Source organism: Abrus precatorius, unplaced genomic scaffold (assembly GCF_003935025.1).
Source record: "Abrus precatorius isolate BTA unplaced genomic scaffold, Abrus_2018 Scaffold3, whole genome shotgun sequence".
Taxonomy (NCBI): Eukaryota; Viridiplantae; Streptophyta; class Magnoliopsida; order Fabales; family Fabaceae; genus Abrus; species Abrus precatorius.
In genome coordinates, this window is record NW_020874373.1 from 23,296,168 (window position 1) to 23,303,872 (window position 7,705).

Here is a 7,705-nt window from a genome sequence, read left to right on the forward strand (position 1 = left end):
AGGGCTAAATCTCTTATAATCCCTAGTGAGTTCACTTAGATTCTTAAATTCCTGGGTTTTGAATGTTAATACAAATCCTTTTCATTCATGAATTTTTTCTTCCTAACCTCTTGAATTGAATTAATGGTTGAATGAGGGGGGACATTGCTTAATTAACCCTAATTCATTTTAATGAGATTCTAAACTTGAATTGCTTAATTCTAAGTTTATTTCTAAGTTTGCGTAATCTTGGGATGAGAGATTAGAGTCCATTGAATTACCTAATTCATATGGAAACATAAGGTTGATTTTTTTTTTGTTAAATTAACCTAATTCTGGGAAGAGAGGAAGAGTATTAAATCTTAAGAGGAATAAGGATAGAGTCTACATGAATGAACTAGGGGTTACTACATTTTATTGATTGAACTTTGCAATTTAATTTTCTGCTTAAGTAGATTAAACTTGAAATCACAAAACCCCCCTTTTTTACTTGCTTTCTAAATATATTACACACTACATGTTTGATATTTGGTTACTCATCCAATGATTCATGGGAGATGACCTAGGTTAGTACCCTAGTATTACATTAATTTTTGTTTATATTTTGATGAGGATTCGCAACAAATATTTTGTTCAACAAATTGGCGCAGTTGCCAGGAAATCATTGGTGGTTGATTAGATATTAAACATGTTATGTGTTTTGTTTTTATATTCTACATGTTAGTATGTTAGTTTTGTTTTGATTTTTGCATTGTGCTAGGTTAGCACAATTTTAATTGTGACTGGTTGTCTAATTTTGCATAAATTGTTTGTTTGTGTAGTTAGTTTTTCCTATTTTGAATTTGCATATATTTACTAGTCTATTCCCTTGTTTGCCTTGTTTTTCTGTAGAGTTCTTAGTACACCATTTTGCAATTTTCCTTTTGTTAAATTCTACAATTCTGCATTTCATTTTTAGCTTTAATTTTCTGCACTCTGCTTGTTGCATTCTACATTTTTCTGCATTTGTTTTCTACTCTGTTTTTTAATTTTCTGCTGCAAATTCTGCATAATTCTCTGCACTTTGTTGTCATACTTTTTTGCATTCATTTTCTGCACTTTTGCATTTCTGCATTCTGTATTTTGTTTTAAAATTATGCTACATAGTTTTCTGCAATTCTGCATTAATTTCTGCATAATTTTTCTGTTTTGATATTTTGCATTCTGCATAATCCTACATATATTCTGTACTTGTTCTGTTTCTAATCTATTTCAAATTTTTGCATACTATTTTTGCATGTATTTTTTTGCACAATTTCATCAAATTCTACATAATTTTCTGCTACATCATTTTCTGCCCTTTTGCATTCTGCATAAATTTTCTACATTCTATTTCTGCATAAATTCTACACTTTGTATTCAACATTCTGTATAAATTTTCTGCATAATTCCTCAGTTTGGTTATCACACTCTGCATAATTTTCTCTATCTAGCGACTCTATTTTTGTTTCTTTTGCTACTTCCTCCTCTTCTCATTTCAATTTAGATATTATGGCTGAGAGAACTTTAAGAGAGTTGGCTTCACCTGATGTATCTATGCAAACATTATGCATCCAATATCCTAATATAGATACACCTTGTGTGCTTAAGTCTAGATTGATTCATTTGTTGCCCAAGTTTCATAGTCTTGTAGGTGAGGATCCATTTAAACACCTCAAAGAATTCCACATTATGTGTAGCACCATGGGACCAGCTGGAGTTCCTGAGGATCACATAGAGCTAAAAGCATTCCCATTCACATTGCAAGACACAGCCAAGGATTGGTTATACTATTTACCACCTGGATCAGTTACTAGTTGTGTCACGACCCTTTTTTATAAGGAATCGAGAACATTATTTCTACACCACTTACTTATTTAAGATAGATAAATAATGGAGAATATAAGTATAAAATTAACTTCTCATTCAAAATAAAACAAAGTTCCTTACAACAAATATCCAATAGAACATAATATTACATTTAGTTCAGAATACTCAAATACAGAAAATTATACTACATAGCTTCCTCTATATGAGGTCTCTAAATATAAGAAAAAAGGACTTTAATGTAAAATTACTCGACTCCAACTTCTAACATTTCTCCACTGGCCCCTCAGCCTGTGAAGTAGATGCAACACCTACTACATCTACTCATGTACCACCATACGATTATTGCAGTACACATAAACACAACAACATAGACAAAAATACAAGGGTGAGCTTACAAAAATAAAATAAAATCATATATATAGAGTAAAATATTACTCACAGCAATAGCCCCATGCATTCCTAGCCCATCTAATGCACAACATGAAAACGGTTTCCAACTAGTTTCATAACCTAAGTAATCCAGAAGGAACTAAGTTGGTTTGGGAGCGACCCATTCCGGTATCTGGATCCAGACAGCACAGTACAGCACAACTCAGCATGCTCTATTGTTACACGTCTACCCACCTAAATCTGTAAATCGACTCTATAATGATACAAGACATATAAGTTAATTCCCCAGATGGAGCCTTGGGTAACTTCTGTTGAGCAACTATCCAACGACTAGAATAAACGAAAAATTTGTGTAAAAGCTTGAAGACAATATGTTAAACTACTAAATGAATTGTGGTTTATTTTGTAAATATGTAAAACAAGGGAATTATGATCATTGAAACCAACCTTGTCATTAGATTCTGCGCAAGAAATGCCTTTCTCCGCGGATCAAGAGTTGAGTCACGATAAACCTTCTGGATTTCTGACTCAAGTTCATTTTGATTCATCCAGAATATGTCTTTCCAACTTAGCTTGAACATCTGATCATTCAGTTTCAAGCTTTTTTGATAATCAGCGCCTAGGACAAAACCACATTATATTTCAATTATACATCCTGAAACTTCCATGAAACATGGAAGAAACTCAAAGCAAAATACTTACCTCTTTTAAACTACACTCATGTTATTTAGAAAGCTAAAATTGCTAGCAAGAAACTATGCCTTTATAAGGATGTTTTCCTATGTATTCATGTTTTATTACGGGTATGAATGATAGTAGTATAGGAAGTTAGATAAATAATAATATTTCTAATTTAATGTTCAATGCTTAGAAAAGAAATTTATAAGATTTTAGCTGCTTGTATTATTTTAAAGATTTAAATAGTTTTGATCTCTAAATTAATTCAAATTTATAAGTTAGTTCTTACATGTAAAAGCTTTATAAATCAGTTCTCATATGTACATTTATTTTTGCTAGCAACACCGATAAAGGTGCATTCGAGGATGGATAAAGTTTTGATGAAAGATTCGGGTTTAGGGTAGGTGGGTGTGGATGTGGGTAAGAGTGCCGGTGAAGTGGTTGAGAAGAGAAGCGAATTCAGTGAAGATTATTAAGAGTTGATTGAGTTTTGAGAATAAGAAATTAAGAGAAAAAGACTTTGGGCTCCATTACAGTTTATGTAGAGGACGACGAAGAATGACAATAGTAGAATCAGAGGTAGAGATGAAGGGAAGAATATGGATGAATTGCAAATCAAGATATAAACCAAATGTGTATCGTAAATTTATAAAAATACTTTTGACTTAAATTTGTTAGTTAGTCTGTATATGTAAAAAGTTTATAAATAAGTCTTCATACTACATTTATTCTCAATTTAGTTGTTTACTTTTTTAATGTCTTTTACTATGAACTTAACGACATTTAGGGATGGCAATGGGTAAAGTACCTCGACAGGCACCCGCAAAATTTACCAAAAATGGGTAGGATATTTACCCGCTACATGGGTATGGATAAATACCCACAAATTTTAATGGGATGGGTGTGGGTATGGGTATCTAAGACCCCCCACCCTGCCCCATACCCACATATACATACACACACACACACACACACACACACACACACACACACACACATATATATATATATATATATATATATATTAAGGAAGGATTTTCTTATACCAGTGCGATGAATTCATATTTTTACTAATATTTTAGTGTAATTCTAACCCATTTGATAAGGAAAATATGTTAGAAAAATGGAAAAACTTAGAAAAATAGAATGGTTGAAGGTTTTCTTTGAATACTTAGTTATTTTAGCATTTGTGAGATTTCTGCTTAGAAATTAAAAATTCAATCTTGTTTTTGTAGGAATAATCTGAGCAAGGTTCATGAAAATGGAAGATCAATGGAAAGGAAGAGGAAGAGTAGCAATTCTGGACTCAAAACACAAGAATTATGGAATGCAAGCTGGGTGTGATCACTATTGTTAGTGAAAGTGATCACTCCAGAGCTTAAAGGAGAAGTGAAGTCTGGGCGTGGTCACTCTTACTAGTGAAAGTGAGTGTTCCAGAGAGTTATTTAGAAGAATAAGCTCTGTGTTAACACTCTTGCTGGCGAAAGTGAGTGTTCCAGAGAAGGAAAAATTTCAGACAGCTCTGCGTTACCACTCTTGCCAGCAAAAGTGGATGTTCCAGAGAGGAGTGAATCAAGGCAAGCTGCGCGTGGTCACTCTTGCTCTCAAAAGTGATCACGCGCAACCCCTCGACCTCTTGCGTTGCAACTCTTACCAGGGAAAGTGATAGTTCCAGTTTCCAGAAACCACATGAGCTTCTGCATGGCCACTCTTATCAGCAAGAGTGATAACGCCCAAAATCAGGATTTCTATAAATACATGTTTTAAGCTCAGAACTCGGGGTCTTTTGCTCATTTTCCATTTTTTTTCTGTTAGAATCTTGTTGAGAGAGAGTAAGAGAGAGGGTTGGGGTCGAATTTCGAAGCTCCAAGAAGAGGCATTGGATTGGAGCTCGTGGAGATGGTTTCTCTGCGATTCTTCTCTTCTTCTCCTTCTTCCTCTTTTTCTGTTACGATGTTTGCTTAATTCTCTATAGTTAGGAGTTTATGGAACTCGAATTGATGTATTGATTTGACTTTTGCTTCTGAATTTTGAGTTCTTGGATTAATTGGATTGTTAATTCTACTGTTATTACAATCTATGAATGGAAATTTGTATGGTTAATCAAAGAGGAACATTTACTAATGGAAGTTAGATTTGCTTCTCTGATCTGAGTTAGCACTCAGAATTGGGGGATTTCTTAGGGATAAGGAGACCTAATTCTGCAATCCTAAGGTTCTAAGTCTTAATGCAACTTGAAATTGAACTTCACTTAAGGGATTAGGGTGGTTTAGTTGCTTGTTAGGGTCAATGAGTTAAGGGATTAACCTTTGGCTATTATTATGTGAAACTGATTGTCAATTAACCAAGTTCTTGAATGTTCAGAGGCATAATTGAATCAATATTGACATTCTTATGAAGTAAATTCCTAACTATTCTTCATTCTTATCCCATTTCATCATAGCTTTCATACTCTGTTTTTACTGCAAGTTTCTTACCTTTTAATTGTTCCTGTTCTTGATTTCTGAATGCTACAAATCTTCCAATTTCATATGGCTCAAATGGTTATTGTTCTGTGAAGTGATAATTGATTTCCTAATTCCCTGTGGAGACGATATTCTGATCTTAAAAATTACTCATTACTTGCTGCAATTCCTAGTGCACTTGCTAGTGTTTAGAATTGTAAACAACATAGTGTAAGTCTAAAAACTTTTACACCTAATCTGAGCCTTTTATTTAACTTAAATCTAACGGCGAGTGAAGTAATAAATTATAACCCATTAGATTTAAGTTAAATGAAAGGCTCAGATTGTGTGTAAGAGTTTTTAGACTTACACTAGTGTAAGAAGACCTTACGCCAAATATATATAAATGCTTGGACTTTGTTCTACAATTATGTGTTGAATTTTTGTATTATTATACTACTTATGTGAAGTTATATAAGATTAATATAAAAATAAAAATATATTTAATAACAAAGTAAACCAAAAAATTTATTTTGGTTTATATTTTTAATACAAAAATTTATTTAAAATTTTATATCCCTTAATTAGGCTAATACAATTTAATTATTACACAGTTAATATAAGATTCACTATTTTTAAAAATATCATTTATATGTGACACATATATAAAATATTTTTAACACAAATATTTTTTTAATAAAATTATATTAATATTTAAATCATAAAGTGAATGATAAATAATAAAACATATTGTAAATATTTTATAAATTTTACAATTACCTATTATTATTGTAAGCTTATTATTTATTGATAATATTTAAATTTTATTTTTTATATTTTAATTTAAAATAATATTTTTCTCTGCAACATATGCATTACAAGTACAACTATAATATATTGAATCTAAATAATATTATTCTTACTATTTATTTATGTTCAAAGAAGTTTTTTAAAAGATATAAAATATAAAAAAATATTGTTAATTTTTTCTTCAGATAAAAAAGTAATTTTTTTGATATACATGTATATTTTTTTATTATAAAATTTTATTGTGACCATTTATTTTTTATTCAAATTCTTTCTTTTAAAATTTATATATATTATAAATATTTAATTCATTAAAATAATTTTTCAAAAATTTGTATTTTTGACAAAATATTTTAGTATAGTACATGAGTTAAAAATACTAGTATTAATGTATGTATATATATTAATTATATTATATTATTTTAATTAAATCCGTTATTTTCTTACAATTTCATATTCAAAAGTTAAAAAAATAAATTATGTATCTAGTTTTCGTTGTCGTTTAGTACTTGAACTTGTCTGTCTTGCCCTAACTCTACTCTTATTTTCAATGTCTGCCTCATTAAAACCTATCAACTATGAAATGTTATTCATTAGAGTTAGTTGTCAATGCCATCACAAGAGGTCACAAGTGATCTCACACGAGATCTATTTTGTTGTCGCTTTAATGTTGCCAATCGATCGAATCTCACACAATTGTCGACAAATAACTTGTGTGTTTAGTTTCGCTTATTATTTCTAAAAATTTTAGTTTAAAAAATTATTGTATTAAGATACATTTAACACTTTGGTTCTTTGAATATTTTTTTTTTATCTATGTGTGTACCTTGTTCAACAACTAATTATTCAATTTTTGTATTATTATGCTACTTATGTGAAGTTACATAAACATATTTTTTCTATAAATATTTTTTTCTCAAACAAGCGCAGGTAATAGGTACAAGATGGGTATGTAGGTACCCAAAGGGTAGAGATACAGGGATTAATGTTCATACTCACACCAGTATGGGTTAGGTAAAGGTATCTTTTTAAAACGTGGGTATAAGGCCTACCCATACCCTATCCATTGTCATCCCTAACGGCATTAACTAAATTAAAAATAAATATATAGGGACCAAAACATTAATTAAACTATTTTTAAACAAAAAATAGAAACTTCCACAAAAATTAGTTGCTCCCTTCTTTCTTGATTTTAATTTAATTAATTCATAGTTTTATTATTTTGAACATAAAGCTGTGGTCGATCACTTTCATTCAAAATTTTTTTGCCTTCTAAGTAGTTCATGTTAAAATTATTTATTTATTTATTTTAAAAATAACTAAATAATTTTATTCTTATATTATTTGGTTATATATGAAAATTTATCTCAATTAAATGTTTATTAAATAAATCTTAAGTATACATAATTTATGAGAATATAATTTATTTATTTTTTTTAAAATGCAAGCTTAGTAATGTAATATTAACATTTTTTCTAAATACTTGCATAATCGAATACTTAAACAATTCAATCTTTGATAACAAGCACAAATAGAATGCACTATCTAACTATATTGGT